This window comes from Erpetoichthys calabaricus, chromosome 3 (genome assembly GCF_900747795.2).
Source record: "Erpetoichthys calabaricus chromosome 3, fErpCal1.3, whole genome shotgun sequence".
Taxonomy (NCBI): domain Eukaryota; kingdom Metazoa; phylum Chordata; class Cladistia; order Polypteriformes; family Polypteridae; genus Erpetoichthys; species Erpetoichthys calabaricus.
Genome location: NC_041396.2, coordinates 302,911,450 through 302,935,738, shown reverse-complemented (window position 1 = coordinate 302,935,738; position 24,289 = coordinate 302,911,450). Strand labels below are relative to the sequence as shown.

General features: G+C 47.2%; 1 protein-coding gene across 2 annotated transcripts in view; it reads right to left on the bottom strand.

Moving 5' to 3' along the window:
- Nucleotides 1-19,795, bottom strand: part of nckap5l (NCK-associated protein 5-like) — a 75,092-nt gene extending 55,297 nt beyond the window's left edge. For both annotated transcript variants that reach the window (XM_051925025.1, XM_051925026.1), the window contains exons 1-2: nt 19,591-19,795; nt 14,690-14,819 (exon numbers count right to left, since the gene is read on the bottom strand). The gene's annotated coding sequence lies outside the window, so the exon portion shown is untranslated. The remainder of the gene's footprint in view (nt 1-14,689; nt 14,820-19,590) is intronic.
- Between the last annotated feature and the right edge of the window lie 4,494 nt (nt 19,796-24,289).

The window sequence follows — 24,289 nt, the reverse complement described above, 5'->3', positions numbered from 1 at the left end:
GCCAACTGGTTAAAGCTCTCGGAGTGCTCCACCTATCAACTAGTAAAGAAGGTGGCCTGTTTTATATTAATCAGTAATCTTCCCTACCCTTTCACACAGCTGGTCTGAGCTCATTGAGCTCATTGAAACATCTAGGACGGCCTCGCAATTTGGGAGAGCAGAACGGTCCTTTAGCGGATGCTGTGGGGATTACGTCCCTCCTCATCTGCCCCCTCGGCATAAACCGGAGTTTGCACCGGATTCCCCGATTCTGCAGGCGCGGCCCTCCCTTGGGAGCAAGTAAGTGGAGAGAGGGGGGTGGATTGTGTGCATTATGCCACCCCCTGGTCCGGCGTGGAAGTACATGTACTCAAGCCCTTTAGTTGTCTCCTGAACATGCGTGTGTGACAACGTTTAAGTAAAAGTCCATTTTTCTTTTCGAGAATTTACGTGGAGTTACGGGTTTCCTTCACCCAGGAACGTTTTTGTCTTCTAGAACATTCCTAATGTGTGTTATTCATTTTGCATAAACACACCACCTTGTGTTTTTCTTTCTCTTCAGGGTGCTGCTGTGCTATCAGTCCCGTCGACGGGGGTACGTGTTTATTGACATCTCCGCATTTGGGGTCATTGGTCTGGCAACTTAAATATCGGCACGATTCGAACATAAACAAAAAAGCTTCATCCAAATATCCTAATCTGAGAGCTGTCCCTTTTATTTTCATCTTGGAGTTTCGATATGCGCATGGGGACGGCTGAAGGGCTCTAGTGGCTGTAATTCCACTGCCACACCAGGGGCTGGCGCTGTGTCCTGACGCCTTTCTCTCTTCCCCTTCCTGTAGACTGGATGATCGATGGCTGGAACTCCGCTGACGTCACTTCCACTTGGACTCGCCTCTTCCTGCCGGGAGGACTGAAAAGAGGAAGCTCCGCCATCTTTGCCAGTCCAGTCCTGAATTCGCATCTGGAAAGGCATCTCTACAAATTATTGCGCATGTTCTTTTTATTTTTGTAATCCGATTATACGCCGTTACTCTTTATCGTTGTCCTCTGTCTCTCTCTCTCTTTCACACAATATGTGGTTTTGCTCTTTCCTTTTGGCCTTGACTCGCTCCTACGTTTGACTACGTCTCATCTCCTGGTCTACTTCTTCTGGCTTTTCGGCAGAATAGAAGCAAAACTGGACTTGCTAATGTCGACTTGGGAATAAAGCTACCAAGACGAGTGCTTGAGCGACGTTCTGTGTTTGGAAATGTGCTAATTAAGTTGGTGAGAGATGTTTGCAAGGTTGTGTATCCACCGACAGAAGAAGATTGGGTGCCTTTGTGGATTAGAATACTGTTGGTGTAAAACTCCAATCGGGAGAAAGCAACTGTCAGGCTCTCCAGTCCAATCGGATTGGGCACCCGCAGAACAAAACTGTAGATGTAGATCCGGCCGAGAATGGAAGCAAACATCTGACAGGATCAGCCTCCCTTCGTGTAAACCTACTGGATGTCGAAATCGTGTGTAGAGGTGGCTTTCAGAAGACCCTAAGAATGTTCAGGTCCAGGGGGGTAAACTGGCAGAAATTCAAACGATTGCAAACCGCCGAGTATAGAACTACAGCAGGGTCAGACTCGCCAGTGCAAAAGGGGTCTGAAATTGGGCAGGCCTGGACTCCTCGGATGGCGGTCTTTGGACTAATACTGCTAACACTAAACATGAGGACCAAAATCACTGGGGGATCAGGAATTTCTTCTTTACCTCTACGAAGATTGGGCGCCTTTGTGGATTACAATACTTGTCTGTCGGTGTAAAACTCCAATCGGGAGAACGCAACTGTCAGGCCCTCCAGTCCAATCGGATTGGGCACCGGCAGAACAAAACTGTAGGTGCAGAACCTGCCGAGATCGGAAACTCCTAGGGTGCAAACAAACATCTGACAGGATCAGCCTCCCTCCACGTTAACCTACTGGATGTCGAAATCTTGTAGAGCAATGGCTTTCAGAAGACCCTAAGAGTGTTGAGGTCCAGGGGGGTAAACTGGCAGAAATTCAAATGACTGACAACCGCTGGGTACAGAACTACAGCAGGGTCAGACTCGCCAGTGCCAAAGGGGTCTGAAATCAGGCAGGCCTGAGCTCCTTGGATGAAGGATTGTAGGCTAATACTTCCAAACACTAAACGTGACAGGGCCGGACCTCTAAGAAAGGCGAGACTCTGGAGTAGGAATTTCCTTTTTACCACGGGCAAAAAAATAAGGAGTAACAAAATCCGACAGGATCAACATTGCCCAGCAGGATCAGAACTCTAAGAGGATTGGATGCCTTTGTGGTAAAACCACAAAATGCAGAAATCCAGCTGGATTAGACGATTTATCTGTCCGTGTAAAACTCCAACTGGGAGAAAGCAACTGTCGGCTCCTACAATCCCACCGGATTAGACACCCGCAGAACAGACCTGTAGAGGAAGAAGCCAAAAAAACTCACAAGGTGCAAAAATCTGACAGGATCGGGCTCCCTCCATGTTAACCAACCGGACGTCGAAATCTTGTAGAGTAGCTGCTTTTCAGAAGACCGCTAAGAGTGTCGAGTTTGAGGGGTAAACTAGAAGAGTTTGGGAAGAATCGAGGACCGGGTCAGTCAAACTCTAAGGGAAAATGTCAGACAGGATCAGACCAGGTCAGCTTGGGGAGCAGGCACTGGGATAGATAGATAGATAGATAGATAGATAGATAGATAGATAGATAGATAGATAGATAGATAGATAGATAGATAGATAGATAGATAGATAGATAGATAGATAGATAGATAGATAGATAGATAGATAGATATGAGTGAAAGGCACTATATAATAGATAGATAGATAGATAGATAGATAGATAGATAGATAGATAGATAGATAGATAGATAGATAGATAGATAGATAGATAGATAGATAGATAGATAGATAGATAGATAGACGTGAAAGACACTGTAAAAATAGATAGATAGATAGATAGATAGATAGATAGATAGATAGATAGATAGATAGATAGATAGATAGATAGATAGATATGAGTGAAAGGCACTATATAATAGATAGATAGATAGATAGATAGATAGATAGATAGATAGATAGATAGATAGATAGATAGATAGATAGATAGATAGATAGATAGATAGATAGATACTTTAATAATCCCAAGGGGAAATTCACAATTATAGCACGTTACAGCAGCCACCACACGACAAAACAGCTCAGGATCCTGGTTGGCAACCCCCCAGGCAGACACGTGGTCCAGTCCCACCCATCTATCTGGTGTTACGTGGGCGTCCCCTTGGCCTGGTCCAGCCACTCAGGTCCTCAACAATGAGCCGGATCACCCTCGGGTAATGGCACCTCATGGCCGTAGTGCTGTAACTGACGCTCCCTCACAATGCAGGTCATGTGCCTCATTCTGGACTTCATGAGCAACACAAAGTCAGACCAGCGGCACCCAAGGACCCTCTGAAGAGACCCACATGAAGGAGTCAAGTCTCTGTCTCATTGGGTGTAGAAATGCAACAAGAGTACAGAAAAAGAGGTAGGCACAGGAAACTGCAGGGGTGCGACTCCCTAGAGCAGGGGTTCTTAACCTGAGGTCTGTGGACCCTTAGGACGTCGTCCATGGATGAGTTTCAGGGGGTCTGTGAGAGTCAGATAAAAATTAACAATTATATGCACTATACAGCCTGACCCGATACTGTTGATTTAGAGTAGATGTAGTAGTAGTAACGGTCATAGAAAACGTAGAAGTTGTAGATCTGTTTTAATTTACACAAGAGGATTGCAGTTGATAATTACAAGTAGCCGTCCACCACGGCTCTACCTGCACAGTAGTGAAACAGGAAAAATTTGAAAAATCAATAAACAAACAGGTATCAGTAGCTAAGCGGAGGCGAGGTACACTCCAAAACACAGAGGTAGGCTGATGTGAATGGAGGCTGGCGCATGAGGGAGGAGGGCCACATCCCCTTTCCCTGGGCCTGCTGCGTGTTTCTCGGATTCACGCAAATAAATCAAATACTGCAAGCGGACTATGATACTTAGAGTGATGAGAGAAGTCGCAAAATCAACCGGAATGTTCAAGCAAATTATAAAAAAAACACAATCTACATCTGTGAAGTAGTTCTCTCGTTCGCTAACTAAGCGGAGGTAAGATACACCCCGAGGTTGGCACGTGAGTGAGGAGGGATCCCTCAACCTCCACTCAACCCACAGAGTGTCTCTCGGATTCACAGAAATAACAGTACGGCAAGCAGACTCTGATACTTAGCGCAATGAGAGAAGTCGCAAAAAATATCGGAATGTTCAAACAAATTCTAGAAAAAAAACTCGATCTAAATCCGTGAAGTAGTTCTTTTGTGAAAAGCGGACAGAAAGACAGACAGACGGACTCGAACGGAGGCTGGCGCGTGACTGAGGATGGCTCTGCCCAGCTCCCTACTCCTGGAGCCCAGCCTCCCCCTCCCCTTGGCACCGCAGCCTCTCTCTCGGATTCATGCAAATAAATCGGCATTGCAAGCATACTCAGCTCAATGAGAGAAGTCGCAAAATCAACCGGAATGTTCAAGCAAATTCTAGAAAATAACCCGATCTAAATCCATTAAGTAGTTCTCCTGTGAAAATAGGACATACAGACAGACAGACGTTGGATTTTATATTGTGTAGCGTGCGGCCTAGGCCCTTGCCCGGCAGGGACGCCTCCACCCTGAGAGGACCAGGGGAGCAAGTGTGGCCAGTACGTTACCTCCCTGGGACGCTTGATGGCAACCCCCCTGGGTTGCAGTGGTGCCTTGGACTCCTGCAGGGCTTCATGGGAGTTGGAGTTTGGTGCAGCCCTGTTGGGATCCATAGGCGCTGCCATGGGGTGCTGCAGCTGGAGTTACACCCAGAAGTGCTGCCGAAAATGAAGTCATCAAACACCTGGAGCACTTCTGGGTGTATTATAAAAGGAGCCAGCAACCACTACTCCGGAGGCCAAAGTCGGGAGGAGGAGGAGGAATGGAGGAAGAATAAGAGACATAAAAGTATTGTGTGGAGTTGTACCTGTGGGAACGGGGAAGGCATTGTCCACAGGCAAAGAAATAGAAATTAAACATTTATTTGTTTTATCAGTGTGCCTCCTGTGTCCGTCTGTGTCAGGTTGGCACTCATATAGATAGATAGATAGATAGATAGATAGATAGATAGATAGATAGATAGATAGATAGATAGATAGATAGATAGATAGATAGATAGATAGATAGATAGATAGATAGATAGATAGATAGATAGATAGATAGATATGAAAGGCACTATATAACAGATAGATAGATAGATAGATAGATAGATAGATAGATAGATAGATAGATAGATAGATAGATAGATAGATAGATATGAAAGGCACTATATAATAGATAGATAGATAGATAGATAGATAGATAGATAGATAGATAGATAGATAGATAGATAGATATGAAAGGCACTATATAATAGATAGATAGATAGATAGATAGATAGATAGATAGATAGATAGATAGATAGATAGATAGATAGATAGATAGATAGATAGATAGATATGAAAGGCACTATATAACAGATAGATAGATAGATAGATAGATAGATAGATAGATAGATAGATAGATAGATAGATAGATAGATAGATAGATAGATAGATAGATAGATAGATAGATATGAAAGGCACTATATAATAGATAGATAGATAGATAGATAGATAGATAGATAGATAGATAGATAGATAGATAGATATGAAAGGCACTATATAATAGATAGATAGATAGATAGATAGATAGATAGATAGATAGATAGATAGATAGATAGATAGATAGATAGATACTTTATAGCGCCTTTTAGTCACAATACATACATATATATATATATTATATATACATACATATTATCAGTTAGGTCCATAAATATTTGGACAGAGACAACTCTTTTCTCATTTTGGTTCTGTACATCACCACAATGAATTTGAAATGAAACAATTCCGATGCAGTTGAAGTGCAGACTTTCAGCTTTAATTCAGTGGGGTGAACAAAACGATTGCATAAAAATGTGAGGCAACTAAAGCATTTTGTGAACACAATCCCTTCATTTCAGGGGTTCAAAAGTAATCGGACAATTGACCCAAAGGCTATTTCATGGGCAGGTGTGGTCAAGTCCATTGTTATGTCATTATCAATTAAACAGATAAAAGGCCTGGAGTTGATTTGAGGTGTGCTGCTTGAATGTGGAAGATTTTGCTGTGAACAGACAACATGCGGTCAAAGGAGCTCTCCATGCAGGTGACAGAAGCCATCCTTAAGCTGCGAAAACAGAAAAAACCCATCTGAGAAATTGCTCCAATATTACGAGTGGCAAAATCTCCAGTTTGGTCCATCCTGAGAAAGAAAGCAAGCACTGGTGAACTCAGCAACGCAAAAAGACCTGGACGTCCACGGAAGACAACAGTGGTGGATGATCGCAGAATCATTTCCATGGTGAACAGAAACCCCTTCACAACAGCCAACCAAGTGAACAACACTCTCCAGGGGGTCGGCGTATCGATATCCAAGTCTACCATAAAGAGAAGACTGCATGAAAGTAAATACAGAGGGTGCACTGCAAGGTGCAAGCCACTCATAAGCCTCAAGAGTAGAAAGGCGAGATTGGACTTTGCTAAAGAACATCTAAAAAAGCCAGCACAGTTCTAGAAAAACATTCTTTGGACAGATGAGACCAAGATCAACCTCTACCAGAATGATGGCAAGAAAAAAGTATGGAGGAGGCGTGGAACAGCTCATTATCCAAAGCATAGCACATCATCTGTAAAACACAGTGGAGGGAGGCAGTGTGATGGCTGCCAGTGGCACTGGGACACTCGTGTTTATTGATGATGTGACACAGGACAGAAGCAGACGAATGAATTCTGAGATGTTCAGAGACATACTGTCTGCTCAAATCCAGCTAAATGACGTCAAATTGATTGGGCGATGTTTCATGATACAGATGGACAATGACCCAAAACATACAGCCAAAGCAACCCAGGAGTTTATTAAAGCAAAGAAGTGGAAAATTCTTGAATGGCCAAGTCAGTCACCTGATCTTAACCCAACTGAGCAGACATTTCACTTGTTGAAGACTAAACTTCAGACAGAAAGGCCCACAAACAAACAGCAAGTGAAAGAAAGCCGCTGCAGTAAAGGCCTGGCAGAGCATTAAAAAGGAGGAAACCCAACATCTGGTGATGTCCAGGAGTTCAGGACTTCAGGCTGTCATTGCCAGCAAAGGGTTTTCAACCAAGTATTAGAAATGAACATTTGATTTCCAGTTATGTCATTTGTCCAACTACTTTTGAGCCCCTGAAATGAAGGGATTGTGTTCACAAAATGCTTTAGTTGCCTCACATTTTTATGTAATCGTTTTGTTCACCCCACTGAATTAAAGCTGAAAGTCTGCACTTCAACTGCATCGGAGTTGTTTCATTTAAAATTCATTGTGGTCATGTACAGAACCAAAATTAGACAAAAGGTGTCTCTGTCCAAATATTTATGGACCTAACTGTATAATATATATATATATATATTACAGTAGTGTGAAAAACTATTTGCCCCCTTCCTGATTTCTGATTCTTTTGCATGTTTGTCACACAAAATGTTTCTGATCATCAAACACATTTAACCATTAGTCAAATATAACACAAGTAAACACAAAATGCAGTTTTTAAATGATGGTTTTTATTATTTAGGGAGAAAAAAAATCCAAACCTACATGGCCCTGTGTGAAAAAATAATTGCCCCCTTGTTAAAAAATAACTTAACTGTGGTGTATCACACCTGAGTTCAATTTCCGTAGCCACCCCCAGGCCTGATTACTGCCACACCTGTTTCAATCAAGAAATCACTTAAATAGGAGCTGCCTGACACAGAGAAGTAGACCAAAAGCACCTCAAAAGCTAGACATCATGCCAAGATCCAAAGAAATTCAGGAACAAATGAGAACAGAAGTAATTGAGATCTATCAGTCTGGTAAAGGTTATAAAGCCATTTCTAAAGCTTTGGGACTCCAGCGAACCACAGTGAGAGCCATTATCCACAAATGGCAAAAACATGGAACAGTGGTGAACCTTCCCAGGAGTGGCCGGCCGACCAAAATTACCCCAAGAGCGCAGAGACGACTCATCCTAGAGGTCACAAAAGACCCCAGGACAACGTCTAAAGAACTGCAGGCCTCACTTGCCTCAATTAAGGTCAGTGTTCACGACTCCACCATAAGAAAGAGACTGGGCAAAAACGGCCTGCATGGCAGATGTCCAAGACGGAAACCACTGTTAAGCAAAAAGAACATTAGGGCTCGTCTCAATTTTGCTAAGAAACATCTCAATGATTGCCAAGACTTTTGGGAAAATACCTTGTGGACTGATGAGTCAAAAGTTGAACTTTTTGGAAGGCAAATGTCCCGTTACATCTGGCGTAAAAGGAACACAGCATTTCAGAAAAAGAACATCATACCAACAGTAAAATATGGTGGTGGTAGTGTGATGGTCTGGGGTTGTTTTGCTGCTTCAGGACCTGGAAAGCTTGCTGTGATAGATGGAACCATGAATTCTACTGTCTACCAAAAAATCCTGAAGGAGAATGTCCGTCCATCTGTTCGTCAACTCAAGCTGAAGCGATCTTGGGTGCTGCAACAGGACAATGACCCAAAACACACCAGCAAATCCACCTCTGAATGGCTGAAGAAAAACAAAATGAAGACTTTGGAGTGGCCTAGTCAAAGTCCTGACCTGAATCCAATTGAGATGCTATGGCATGACCTTAAAAAGGCGGTTCATGCTAGAAAACCCTCAAATAAAGCTGAATTACAACAATTTTGCAAAGATGAGTGGGCCAAAATTCCTCCAGAGTGCTGTAAAAGACTCATTGCAAGTTATCGCAAACGCTTGATTGCAGTTATTGCTGCTAAGGGTGGCCCAACCAGTTATTAGGTTCAGGGGGCAATTACTTTTTCACACAGGGCCATGTAGGTTTGGATTTTTTTTTCTCCCTAAATAATAAAAACCACCATTTACAAACTGCATTTTGTGTTTACTTGTGTTATATTTGACTAATGGTTAAATGTGTTTGATGATCAGAAACATTTTGTGTGACAAACATGCAAAAGAGTAAGAAATCAGGAAGGGGGCAAATAGTTTTTCACACCACTGTATATATTTTATATGTATATATATATATATATATACATACAGTGGAACCTTGGTTCACAACCATAATTTGTTCCAAAACTATATGTAAATATATCCATCCATCCATCCATCCATTTTCCAACCCGCTGAATCTGAACACAGGGTCATGGGGGTCTGCTGGAGCCAATCCCAGCCAACACAGGGCACAAGGCAGGAACCAATCCCAGGCAGGGTGCCAGCCCACCACAGGGCACACACACACCAAGCACACACTAGGGCCACTTTAGAATCACCAATCCACCTAACCTGCATGTCTTTGGACTGTGGGAGGAAACCCACGCAGACACGGGGAGAACATGAAACTCCACGCAGGCAGGACCCGGGAAGTCAACCTAGGTCTCTTTACTGCGAGGCGGCAGCACTACCCACTGCGCCACCGTGCCGCCCATATATATATATATATATATTCATATATACACACATACATATTCACAGCTCTTATCAGATTCTTAAAGGGGTCCATGACTCAAAAAAGGTTAAGAATCAGCGCCCTAGTGATCAGATTGGCGCTGTGAGAAAGTATTAGCCCCCTAATGGTGTCTATTTTTGCATACAAATGATGAGCTCAAAGTGCTTTACATGATGAAGAAAGAGAAAAAAGACAAAATAAATAATTAAAATTAGGGAACACTAATTAACATAGAATAAAAGTATTTTTTATTTTACACACCAAACAGACTTCAGCCCTTCAGACAAAATCCAACCTGAGAGAAGGGGGACCCGAGTGAAGGCACAGTGCACTTTTTGAATCACGACTTCCCTAATTCACAGAACAAAGGCGTCCAACACGTGGAAAAAAAAAAAAAAACAAACTTGTGCCACAGCTTCGATACTCGGCCTCAACGGCGACTGACCACTTCCTCTAATTTGGTGAGAGCCTCTCCCATCGCCCACTCATCCGTGCAGCGCTGCCTTCAGTCAGACATGTCGGGAGTTCTGCGAGTGTCAACCTCTCATTTCAAGATACTTAGAGAGATGATCAGCTGTGGTAACCCCTAACAGGAGCGGCCAAAAGAAAATGAAGATGAAGATTTTCCTTGGCACAGTTGTGGCCCCTTCTCATCCTTCGGACAATCCCATTAAACTTTGCACGCTTTGAGACCCCAACCTTCGTTTCTTTGTGCTTTTTTTGTTTCATTTAAGGTATCAGTTTAGCAATGGTGTTGCAGGTCTCCTGTGGTTCTCCTCATCTAATGTGTCCAAAGCCCTGCTGCCTGTATTAGTGAAACAGAGACCTGGAGAAGACAAGAGGGGGTCACAGAAGGGGGACGAGCCACACGACTCTGGGAGACGATTGGGAACACGGGAAGAGCAAAAGTGGCCAGCTGTGACGAGTTTCTGAAATTCTTATTTTACGGGGTGTTTATGGCAGCCATAACAGAAGGAAGGCGCTTCTTCTGAAGGTACGGTTGTGGATCGTCCATCGTTTAAGAATCCTGCACGTTATCGGAGTTAACTCTCATTCGGTGGTGGTGTGTGTGCGTCATGGTCTTTCCATCTTGATGTTCTTTACAGTTTTGTTCTTGATGGCTGTTGAGAAGTGGCAACAGTTTACGTGCACCTTAACGCGCTCTCCCACCTTATGATGTCTTCCTTCCTCTTCTTCTTCACGTCCTACTACTCTGATTATCTTTGTGGTGAAGTCTTAGCGTTAGTATCAGAAAACTACAAAGCATCATCAGGATTTCCAAGGAAACAACAAAGTGTCATCACGAGTAGCACTTTGTGGCTCGGAGTGCCGTAAACATGTGACGTCATTCATTCTCGAATGTGAGCTCCCACTCCTCAGTGGGTGGAGTGTAGGACAACGCTTCATAACTACTTCTGATGTCCTACTCGGAGGTGTGGCAAATTCTCATTCTAGTCCGACTTTACGTACAGTTCCTAGGAGTAATTCTGAGGCGCTTAATAAATACAGGCACTGGAGCCATTCATTGTGACAAAATCAGCAGAAAAAAAAAAAAAGAGGACCCCAAGAAGGGGGCAAATACTTTTTCACAACACCGGAGAAACTGTTTGGTCCCCAAATCCAACATGATCAGAGACGGGATGAAGATTTCAAAGTGTGAATCTGAGAGGATCAGGTTCCGATTTCCTCAAAAGATTCAAAGAAACCAGACGGGGGTCTTAACAGGACGGAGTCAGCCTTTCGGAGAGCAGAGCCGTTTGACCCTCCTGGGCTCCATTAGCAGAGGTTAGCGGCTGGCAGGCAGAACAAAAGGCGGACGCGCACATCCCGCCAACACATGGCAGCAGGAAGTTCTCATTACCTAAAATAAACACAACCCTGACAGTGACACTGTTTTGGGGGTGGGGGGGTGGGGGTCTTGGGCTTCGCAGACGGGACCTCTGAACCCTGCGGCAGTTTGTCACTAACAGGCGGTGGCCTATACGGTCGAAACTGGAGAGGCTGAGGACACATGAGACTGGTCGGGCTGCTGGCACCCAGGAGGATTGTGGGCAATAACAAGAACTTCTTTCATTTGTGGCATGTCAAGAACAGATGGTGACCCCCCGAGGCGCTCCAGAGAGAGCTAACACTTCAGTGGTCTGTAGACACACCACGTGTGGAGGAGCCAAAGGGTGTGACTTTGACAAAACTCGACATGAATGATCGTGTTGTCACCCGTAAACAGTCCACAACGCGTCTGGGGCACTGGGACGGGGAAGGGGTTGGCACCTTGGCACACATGGTGGGGTGGGGGCATGTGTGAAGTTTGGATTAAAACACACAGGCTGGCTAGACCAGCATGGCAGACAATTAAATAAATCGACGGGAGACTTTGGGAGCCGCCGTTTCTGTGCATGATGTGCATGGCGGTTTGGTTTGGGGGGCTTTACAGTGGATTAACATCAGGAAAGCAGCTGGTGCTGACAGCATCCCTGGGCATGTGCTGGGGTCTTCACTGCAACCTTCAATGAGTCCCTGGCTCAGTCCGGGAACCCCACATGTTGTAAGAAATCCATCATTGTCCCGATACCAAGGAACGGCAAGCCCCCCACCCCCTAGCCTGAAGGACTAATCAGCCATGAAGGTGCTTGACAAGCTCCTTAAGACTTCCTTCTTCTGCAGCATCTCTGCCCTCACAGGTCAACTGAAGACCCCCATCTCTGTTGTTCTACACAACACCCTCACCCACGTGGACACCAAAAATGGAAACTTTGCGAGATGGATAGTTATGGATTAGAGCTCAGCTTTGATGGACCACCACAGACTGTTCACCATACTACGGGATTTTGGACTGAACACACGCCTCTGTGAGTGGGTGATGGCAGACCTCGGGGGGTGACAGTGTGTCCTCGACACAGGAACACCCCCCCAGCTGTGCTCCCTTTATACCTGTGAAACTCTGTGTGCCGAAGGGTCCTCATTTCTAACAACGATGGCACGCCTCCTGTCTGCAGGAGGAGGAGAACCTGGCATTGCGGTGCCAGGCAAACAGGCTTCAGCTGGAGCTGTGGATTTCAGCAGGAAGCAGCAGTGGTCCTTCACACCAGTCCATGGAGCCACAGATTCCTTGATATCTCTGAACACCTGACGTGGACTCAGGACATCAAAGCTCGGATCAACAAGGCTTCTGAAGGGTCCTAATATTTAGGGTCCTAAAAACCTGCACAAATGCTGTAGGAAACATCTGAACATTGAACCTCATATCCTGGTTTGGCAACTGCTCTGCCCAAGACTGCAAAGCCCTGCAAAGGGTGGGGCAAGCAGCGGAACGGAGGGGGCCATCATGTCTGGTTGCTCCTCACTGCAGGGCATTTATACCAAATGACAAATAAAGAAATCTTAAGTGACAGAAGACCCAAGCAAAGCGAAGACTACAGGTGGCCATGGACCCCCGGGCTTCATTAATCCGCATTCCTTCATCATTCACTGACTAACACCGGACTAGTGACTCACATTTAAATAGCGCCTTTCAGACCCTCCACCTCAGTAGCACCTCTGTGGGACCCAAGAAGCTGATCTGGTGGGGCTCAGAAGCTGGACCCAAATTTATCAACCCCGGCCCACGTGTCCTGTGTTGGGATCCGGTGGGCAACGAGGCTTTAGGACCCCAAGCTGAGAGTGAATTTGGTTTGGCTGCACACATCTGCTTTTCACACATTCATTTGAAGTGCAGGACGGAATTGCCCGTCCCACCAGTGCCGCCCCCCCCCCCCCTCGGCCCTCCTGGCCCCCCCGAGGGCTCTTAATTATTAGCATCAGAACAACCTCAAGGGGCGGCGAGAGGCACAAATCAAAAGGCAGCTTGAAAACAGAAATGGCTTTGCCACCTTGGAAGGGGGGGTGGACTACGAGTGTGCAGACCAGATGTTGTCATCCGACCCCCAGTCCCCCAGGCTGCCATTACAGCACGTGGATCTCAAAGTGGTGGATAAAGATAGGACAGGACACCGGTGCTATATAGCGCCTTCCACTATGCATGATCACAGAGGACATTGGAGAACAGTAAATCTGAAAATGGTACCAGTTCTATATAGTGCCCTTCACGGCCGTGCTGCACCAGCCATCAATGAGACAACAAGCAGTGACAATGACACTTGAATCAAATGTATATAGCGCACTGCACAATGCCATATCACACCGATTTTAACATAATGCCTATAAAGTATGGCCCAATGTTGGCAGCTAGAGGGACTGCCATTACAGGATGTGGGCCAGAAGATGGTGGGAAAAAAGATACAACGTGACACCAGTGCTATATAGCGCCTTTCACCGTGGGTTATCAGACCAATCACCGAGACAAAGGGCAGTGAATACGACAACTGCATCATTTATATAGCGCACTACACGATGCTACACCACACCACTTGACGATGATGCCCAACTGGTCCTTTCAGGCCTGCTGTCAGTAAGAGTTTGCTTGATGAACTTACTAAGCTCATGCCAGGCCCTGTCTAAGACTGCGCCGTTATATAGCGCCTTTCACAACACAAAGCGGATCATCACCCTCTTATTGATTACCAACCAGTAGCAAACAGAAGGAAGTGATCAACCCCAGAAAGGATGCCAGTTTATGACTGGGCATGGCTGGCACAGGTCCAGCTGAACTGAATCGCTTTACTTCATGATTTCCTGCCCTTGGCACACCACTGCACACCAGTGCCACCCCATTCTCAACACAAGGTGGCACACTGTAACATGTCACAAAGAAAACAAAAGGCGCAGACTCCATGATGCCTCACATCCCCCTGGCACTATTTACTTATTTACTGGACTATCGTATTATAATGCGGACCCCACACTTCTGACCAGAGTGGAACGACCAGTGGGCATGAAAGGGGCGGGGGAATCGATGTCCACTGGTGTGAGTGGGGGGGGGGGGGGGGTGGAGGGCGGGGCTTCAATTCTGTTCCTGGGCCACACCTGAGAGTTCAGTGGCTGCTTGTAAAGGGGCGGAGTCTCATGGTAGGGTCTGGAGAAAGAGCCTATCAGACTGGAGGCAGAATGTACACGTGGGCGGAGCTTCTTACCTGTCTGCTGAGGCGGCCACAAAGCAGTGGCATTCCGTGCGCTGCCAGCCGGCGTTTATCCCAGCGAGGCAGGTGTGGTGTCACTGGCCAGCTCTCATGCCACGTCGCCCTGCCTTCAGGTCTCATACAACTGCAAAAGGGACGTAAAGAAGATTTAATCACACGTGACCTGCAGACAGACACACAGTAACAGAGGGGGTCTGGGAGAGGAGTGACCACCTGAGATCGGCAACTACAGCGTCGGGCAAGGTGGTCATCAACTGAATTAAAGCAATGGGAGCACCAAGCACAGTGGGCATACCCCACAGCCCTCAGCAGACCACCCACTTGCAGGGTCCCTCACTGGGAGTACTCTAACTGGGCACAGCAGCCATTTGGAAATTAAGGATAGGGTATGGAAGCCAGCTACTGTAAAACTGGGCACAGCAGTCACCTAGCATTTAAGGAGCAGGCATAGCATCCTGCTAAAACTGGGCATAGCAGTCAGCTGGCATTTACAGAGCAGAGCATAGCAGCCTTCTCCCACTGGGCACAGCAGCCACCTGGCATTTAAAGAGTAGGACATAGAAGTCTGGTCAAACTGGGTTTAGTAGCAGCCTGGCATTTATGGAGGAGGGCTAACTGGGCAGCACAGATGTCCGCATGTGGAGTTGAGTGGACTGCAGCTGACAGTTTTGTTTTATTCTAAATGTCCTTCACCTGGCATCCTGGTTTGCATGGCACAGAGTCTGAAGACCACAGGTTATAAGGAGGCAGTGATGTCATCCCAGTAGGAAAGGTGCTATATAATGTAAACAGTGGGGTGGGGGCTTTGAGCCTGGCCAGGAAAGTGCCATATGGTGAGGAAGAGAGACCCTCAACCTCACAGTCTGCATGCCACATGCCTCCCCAGTGGGTACAATTTTTGAGACTGGTGCCCAGTTTTCCTTTTTCTGTTTTTGTACATTTATGTTATGAACACCTTCATTTCCATGGACCATGTCTGACAGGTGAAGTGCCACCCTCGGGTCACACAGACAGCGAACGGTGGGCACTTGGAGGCAGCATTGTGCTTCACATTAGGGGCCCACATCATTATTCTCATTTATTTTAAATTCCCAGGGGTTTGGATTTTAGAAAAAAATAAAGTCTAAAAATCTAAAAACAAACATCCTGCAAGACCTCCTTGAGAAAAATGCCCATTGAAGCCCCCCTGCCATTACAGCCACCCCCTGGCACAGCATCTTCTACTCAATTTTTTTTTGTTTTTGCTTATGGTGAGGCCATTTGACAAAGGGTCCAAACACACGTGACTGGGGCTTCAAACCTATGGACCACTGCTACTGTGGACCCTCAGTGTCAGGGTCCCCACCCACTACTGCGGACCCCCAGTGTCAGAGTCACCACGCACTACTGCAGACCCCCAGTGTCAGGGTCACCACCTAATACTGTGGACCCCCAGTGTCAGGGTCCCCACCCACTACTGCAGACCCCCAGTGTCAGAGTCACCATGCACTACTGCGGACCCCCAGTGTCAGGGTCCCCACCTAATACTGTGGACCCCCAGTGTCAGGGTCCCCACCCACTACTGCAGACCCCCAGTGTCAGGGTCACCACACACTACTGTGGACCCCCAGTGACAGGGTCACCACCTAATACTGCAGACCCCCAATGTCAGAGTCCAATGCACTACTGCGGACCCCCAATGTCAGAGTCACCACACACTTCTGCAGACCCTCAGTGTCAGGGTCACCACACACTACTGTGGACCCCCAGTGTCAGGGTCTCCATGCACTACTGTGGACCCCCAGTGTCAGGGTCCCCACCCACTACTGCAGACCCCCAGTGTCAGGGTCACCACCCACTACTGCAGACCCCCAGTGTCAGGGTCACCACACACGACTGTGGACCCCCAGTGTCAGGGTCACCACCCACTACTGCGGACCCCCAGTGTCAGGGTCACTACCTAATACTGCAGACCCCCAATGTCAGAGTCCCAATGCACTACTGCGGACCCCCAATGTCAGAGTCACCACACACTTCTGCAGACCCCCAGTGTCAGGGTCCCCACCCACTACTGCAGACCCCCAGTGTCAGGGTCACCACCCACTACTGCAGACCCCCAGTGTCAGGGTCACCACCCACTACTGTGGACCCCCAGTGTCAGGGTCACCACCCACTACTGCGGACCCCCAGTGTCAGGGTCACTACCTAATACTGCAGACCCCCAATGTCAGAGTCCCAATGCACTACTGCGGACCCCCAATGTCAGAGTCACCACACACTTCTGCAGACCCCCAGTGTCAGGGTCCCCACCCACTACTGCAGACCCCCAGTGTCAGGGTCACCACCCACTACTGCAGACCCCCAGTGTCAGGGTCACCACACACGACTGTGGACCCCCAGTGTCAGGGTCACCACCCACTACTGCGGACCCCCAGTGTCAGGGTCACCACCTAATACTGCAGACCCCCAATGTCAGAGTCCCAATGCACTACTGCGGACCCCCAATGTCAGAGTCACCACACACTTCTGCAGACCCTCAGTGTCAGGGTCTCCATGCACTACTGCGGACCCCCAGTGTCAGGGTCACTACCTAATACTGCAGACCCCCAATGTCAGAGTCCCAATGCACTACTGCGGACCCCCAATGTCAGAGTCACCACACACTTCTGCGGACCCCCAGTGTCAGGGTCCCCACCAACAAGGAAAGACCCATCCATTTAGCAATCCTTACATTTTCCACCCTGCCTAATCCGATTTTTGTGAGGGAAGAGACAGAACACAAACTGGGAAAGGCGCTATATGAAAGAAGTAAACAGCCTAGAAAATAACCAAAGTCACTCGTGTGGTCTTTAAAAACCATAAGCTAGTCGAGTCTTAGGATTCAAGCCGGATCTTTAGATTTTCTGTTTATTGATTAATATTCCTCTGTTTTAAATGCAAGTGTGAAAGGCGCTATATAGAATGCTCCTTCACTCATGTCGGCTCTAGCTCCTAGTTAGGCTTCAGATTTCTTGTATTATACTTGGGGAGGCCAAGGGGTCATTGGGTGGGTGTCACTGCCACCTCACAACTCTTGGTTTGATTTCGGTGGGACGTTTGCGTCTTCTCCCAGTGTGTGTGTCGGTCTTTTATACAGATTCGGCAAATTTGTTGTCCTTCTGATAAGCCGGCGTCCCATCCAAGGTTGGTTTCTGCCTTCATGCCAGCTACTGCTCGGATGCTCTCCCGCATGAAGGACGCTCTTCTGGTGTCTTTGAAAAGAGAATGGCCATGCCAGTTCTCTATGAAAGGTACTATAGCAACTTTATAGGTTTTGGTACAAACCAAACACCATCCCCTTGGGGACAAATAAAGTATTATCTGCCTATCATATAGTGCCTTTCACATCTGTCCATTATAAAGTGCCTTTCATATCTACCTGTCATATAGTGCCTTTCATGTTTATGTACCCATCATACAGTGCCCTTCAAATCTGTCTATGCATACATGACAGAGAGTAATTCTTATTTATGTATGTAGCTGCCTATCATATAGTGCCTTTCATATCTATCTATATGTAATATACTGCTTTTCACATGTATCTATCTATGTGTTATAAAGCGCCTTTCCTATCTACCTGCCTATCCATTCTAGTCTGTCTGTATGTATCTGTCAATCCAAATATTTTCAGAAGCCACGTAAATCAGTTCAGGGTCGCGACGGGTGGAGCCTTCCCTTGCAGCAGCCTGTCCTGAAGGAGCTTTGGACGGGACGCCAGTTTGTCGCTGAGCCCACACGGAGGACCAGTTCGCCGCACACGCGTGTCCGTGGGCCTTAGGCGTAGAGCCCCCATACAAACAGGGACTAGTCTGGGACTTGAACCCGGGACTCTTACAAATCAGTAAAGCGATCCCCGCCGAGTCTCGAGAATGGTGGGCCTTCGAGTCCTCAGACAGTGAGTGGCGTTTCTGTGCTCCTCCGATAAGATCACAAACGGTGAAAGGCGCTTTATAAAACTGCCCCTTTACTCCACTTCATTTGCATGCTTTGTCTGGTTGATATTTTCCGATTGGTTTCTCTTTTCCAAATACGGCGCTCTGCAAACTCAGCATGGATCGGCGGGTTTCTTCACCCTAATCTAATGTCCTGCCTCTGCGTATACAGATATGCGGCATTGCGTCTTGTCCGCCGGGTGATGAATCTTTCATGAATATAGCGCCTTGCACAAAGGGGCACCGTCCTGTCGGATTTAACTCCTCGTTTATTTTTTTTTATTACCGCATTCATTGCTGCCGATCTGACAGGCGCTACATGAGCCCCGATCGAGGCTCCCCCGACGCCGCGGCTTTGTCTACCCGAACAGGCGGCTGGCACAGGCGGACTTCCCCCCTTATATGGCACGAGCCAGTCAGGCGGCTACCGAGAGCGTAAAAAATCAAAAATCTGAGCGCAGCTACTGGGGGCAGACCCCGGACCGGGGGTGGTGGTGGTGGGGGGGGGGGGGGGGCTGGCCACCATCCGTCGCTTTGCAGTTCAAGTCCAGCGTTTTACGCGATGATTTGGTGGAGGAGGGGGGGTGCGGGGGTGATGTTTGGGGTGTTAATAGTAACGCCATTGTGCGTGGAACGACGGCCCGTGGATGGCTCCTTGATGGATCGTCTGGACTGACCTCGTCCGTGCGCCTCATCCCGACGCCATCGCCCCCCAGTTCCCTGAAGGACTGCCAGATTTCACATTTTGAGGCATTTCGGATGTAATGTCTGAAGGGGGGCGGCGCGTTGGAGCTGGGGGGGAGTAGGGGGGCAGCGACTCCACTACACGACACGACACGATCGGCGCGTATTGTTCGCCCTGATGACACGTCGCCGGCACCCCCCACAACCCCCGGCCGGCCGGCTGGCTCATCACGCTGCATTGTCCGCCCCGTTCGCTCTCACCTCCGCTGATGATCTCGTTGGGGTCCGCTCGATCCCGCACGGCAGAACAAAGAGCCCCGCACGAACAATGGCACGCTCGGCCCCCTCTGCTTCTGGCCTCTTCCACTTCTGTCCGTTCCTTTCGCTGGACTGGGAAAAAAATCAAATACCTTCAGTCTGCCCTTTTTTTTTTCTCCCTGTGTTTGCAGGCAGTCGTGATGTCAGCGTGATGTCAGAGCTTTAAACAGCCGGGCCCGCCCTCCAGCCCCTGGGCAACCAATCGCAGAGCGCCTGTGGCCAGCTGCGTCCAGCCAGATGTTTCTCATTGTGGAGCGGTCCGTGACGTCACGAAGCGGCCACCCTGGGCGGGACTAGACGCCGAGGAAGACTGTGGTGGGGCAGGCAGGCTGCAGTGCCTGTCGTGGGCTGTGAAAGGATTTAGGAAGGGGCGGCTCGGAGCTGGTGGCTGGTACCATATGATTTGGGGACAAATTGGGGCGGGGGGGGGGGGGGTAGCAACAAACAAAAAAAAAAAAGTGTAATAAAATAGAACAGCAGGCTGAAATAAGGGGACGTGTTGTCACAGGCTCCTGTGGACGAAGGGTCAAGAATCCCAGTGGAAGGGGACTTCAGCGCAAAGCCACTTAATAAAATATTGGAGCCCCGCCTGCTTCCCCTTTTTCTTGCCCTCACAATATGCTTTAAGTTACAATGAATTAGCCCCCAAACCGACAGAAGGGAGGCACAGTTAGGGTTAAAGCGACTTTTTAAAAACTGCCAGGATCAGTTTGCCAGCTGGATGGGTCAAATCTTCAAATGTATAGTCAGGGTAAATAGAATGGAAATTCCTAGGGACCATCAGGGCCTCCAAACTGGCAAGGGGCATAATCCTAAAATGAAATCAGAGTCCTATTCACAGTCTCTGAATGCTGACAGGGTTAGTCTACCAGGCAGCAAAGGTGAAATCCCTAAAATAGGGACTAGTAAGCCTCAGATGGGTAGGAGGACTGATTTTAGGGGGGCAGTTTGGGGTCAGTACCTTCAGGCTTGAGATGGGAAATCTCAGAAATGAAATCACACTGAGTGGAACCCGACTCTGTAAACGCTGACAGGGTTAGTCTACCAGGCAGCAAAGGGGCAATTCCTAAAAGCAGAGCAGCGATCCTCCGGTGAGCCGAACTGACCTTAGGGTGGGCACCAAGAAATCTTTAAAATCAGACTCCTCCTCTGGCTGGCCAGAACTAGCTCTCTAAATGCAGACAGGGTTAGACTACAAGGCGGTTAGCAGACTTGGTGAACCTCTGGTGGGCAGAACTGAGTATAGGGAAGTAATTGGGGTCAGTACTTTCAGGCTGAAGAGAGGACATGTTAGTGAAGTCTTCCTCAAACAGGGTACAATTGACTCTCAAAAATCCTAAAAACTGACCAGTGGGGTGAGCATAATTAAATTTAGGGAGGCAGCTGGGGTTAGCACCTTCAGGCTAAACCTCAAAAATGAAATCAGAGTCTTCCTCTTTTAATGCAGTCAGGGTTAATCTACTAGGCAGAGAAATGGAAACCCCTCAGTGTAGACCAGTGAGCAGAGCCACGTTTAGAGAGGCAGCTGAGTTGGTCTCCTTAGGCTAGAGAGGGTACATCTCGAAAATGAAGTGAATTCTTCTTCATATCGAACAGAATCAAATCTATAAATGTTGACGTGGTTAGTCTACTAAGGCGTTTGAGTGGAAATTTCAAAATCTAACTTGGAGAAGCTCCAGTGGGCAGGGAAGTGAAAGGTGAAGGTAGCCGAGATCAGCCTCTAAAGGGAATTGTTAAAATGAAATCAGAGGATTCCTCAAACCGGACAGGATGGACTCTCTAAATGCAGACAGGGTCAGTCTATAGGGTGGCCAAGAGAAACAATGAAAAGCCCTCAGGAGATGGAACTGAATTTCTAAAGGCAGTCAGGGTGAGCCTGGGGAGGCAGTTGGAGTCAGTAGACTCAGGCCAGAGATGGTGAAATATAGTGCCTTTCACATCTATCTATCTATCTATCTATCTATCTATCTATCTATCTATCTATCTATCTATCTATCTATCTATCCCATATAGTGCCTTTCACATCTATCTATCTATCTATCTATCTATCTATCTATCTATCTATCTATCTATCTATCTATCCCATATAGTGCCTTTCACTTCTATCTATCTATCTATCTATCTGTTATATAGTGCCTTTCATATCTATCTATCTATCCCTCTCATATAGTGCCTTTCACTTCTATCTATCTATCTATCTATCTATCCCATATAGTGCCTTTCACTTCTATTTATCTATCTATCTGTTATATAGTGCCTTTCACATCTATCTATCTATCCATCCGTTATATAGTGCCTTTCATATTTATCTATCTATCTGTTATATAGTGCCTTTCACATCTATCTATCTATCCATCTATATATCTATATATCTATCTCATATAGTGCCTTTCACATCTATCTATCTATCTATCTATCTATCTATCTATCTATCTATCTATCTATCCCATATAGTGCCTTTCACAGATGTTTTCTTGTTTTTGTAAAGGGCCATCAAGAATTTTTTTAATCGAATGTAAATGTTCCATGTAATAAAATGGCAACCAAATCGTCTTCCCCTTCCCCGCCCTTCTAGACTGGCGACAGAGAGAAATGGCGTCGGGGTTACACAGCTGGACGGAGGCCTCGAGTGCTCACCTGACTGTGACATTCAGCGCCAAGTAACGGTGACGTAACAAAGCACGCTCGCTCCTGCCATCTGACGTAATCATATAATTGGACTTTTCCCGAATCCCCTGCTGCTGTATTAAAGGTTGTATCTTTGATTTCCTTCTACATTCACCTTCCTTCACAGACCGGCAGATCTTCTGGATGTGACGTCATAATGTCTGCAACCCCAGGCTGGGCTGAAGACACACAAGCCAAAGACAACACAGGGGCGGCTTGGGGACATCTTGGGTCCGGACTTGAACCCAATCGTACATTCCTCATGAGACATGATCATGACAGCCCACCGGGAGTCTCCATCCTACCTGACAGAGCGTGAGAGGGTCAGCAGAGAAGAATGTCAGATAATCCCAAACCCAGGGGTGGGTAAAGCTCGTCGCGTCAGACCCAAGAAGACCCCAGGCTGGAACTGCCAGCCTAAACTCCTCTTTCCGCCTTGTCGTTCAGGTATTACGTGTTGTTAGACGAGGGAATTGAAATGAACTCAACAAGAGGACCAAACGTGAAAGGCGCCCAAACACTTTCTGAAGGCACTTTCCATTTCTTGCTTTATTCCTGCCATCCTGAGGAGCTTCATCAGCAGAGTGCTTGTGGTGCGTCAGACCACAGGAGGAGGAAAAACACACAAAGGCCGCGGGGCTGCCGAGCGCGCAAGTGCTGTTCATATATACGCTTTACAACCGTTTTTGACTTGAATATTGATTACTAATAACACGTATGGATTTCATCAGCTTTATTTTTACTGTCATTATTAGGATTCTATAATAATATTAATGTGAATAATTTGTAAATGAAGTGAAAATGGCAATGAAGTGACGTCTATCTCAAAGTCTCTAAATGCAGACAGGGTTAGACTTGTAGGCAGTAAAGGGAAAAAAATCCAAAAAGCAGAGCATTGAGCCTCTGGAGAGCAGAACTTGGCTGAGGAAGGCAGCTGGGGGGTCGGCACCTTCAGGCCGGAGAGGCGAGATGTTGAAAGTGATTCTCAAACTGGGCAGAACCTACACTCGTAATGCTGAATGGGGTTAGTCTACCAGGCAGCAAAGGAACATTCCTGAAGCACAGGCTTGCAAACCTCCAAAGAGTAGGACTGAGTTTCATATGGCGGTTGGGGGTGTAGGGGGGGTCAGCATCTTCAGACAAGAGAAGGAAAATTTTGAAAAACGAAAGTACGCCTTCTTCATACAAATCACAATGGACTCTCTAACTGCTGCCAAGGTTAGCCTACTATGATGGTGAGTGGAGCTGTCAGACTGCGGTGGGTTGGCACCCTGTCCGGGATTGGTTCCTGCCTTGTGCCCTGTGTTGGCTGGAACTGGCTCCAGCAGACCCCCGTAACCCTGTGTTTGGATTCAGTGGGTTGGAAAATGGATGGATGGAGCTGTCAGAACGAGAATGGGAGAAGCTCCAGTGGGCAGAAGTGAGTTGTTTAAAAAATGATTCACAGCCAGGCTAGAAGTTGGCAAGAGAACATCATTAAAATGAAATCAGCGTTCTCCTCAAATTCGACAGAACAGACTCTCCAAATTCAGACGGGATCAGTCTACAGGGTGGCACCCCGGGTCGTCCTCAAGGAGGTGGCACTGCATTTCTAAACACACTTGAGGTGACAATATAATCCGGCACTGGGAGATCTCTAACATCAGAGTCCTCCTCAGACTGGCCAGAACAAGCATTCTAAATGCAGACAGGGTCAGCCTACAAGACAGCAAAGGGACATGCCAGAAACGAAGCAGCCAGCCACTCGTGAGCAGAACTGAGTTTAGGGGGCCCGTAATTTCAGGCTAGGGAGGGGAAATCACTAAGATGAAGTGAAGTCTTCCTTAAACAGGACAGAACCAACTCTCTAAAATGACAGACAGGGTCCGACTACAAGGTGACAAGCAGACTTGGAGAGCTGCTGATGGGCAGAACTACAGTAACTTTAGGGAAGCCCACCACAATCTGATGGGAGGAAATCGGTAAAATCAAACTG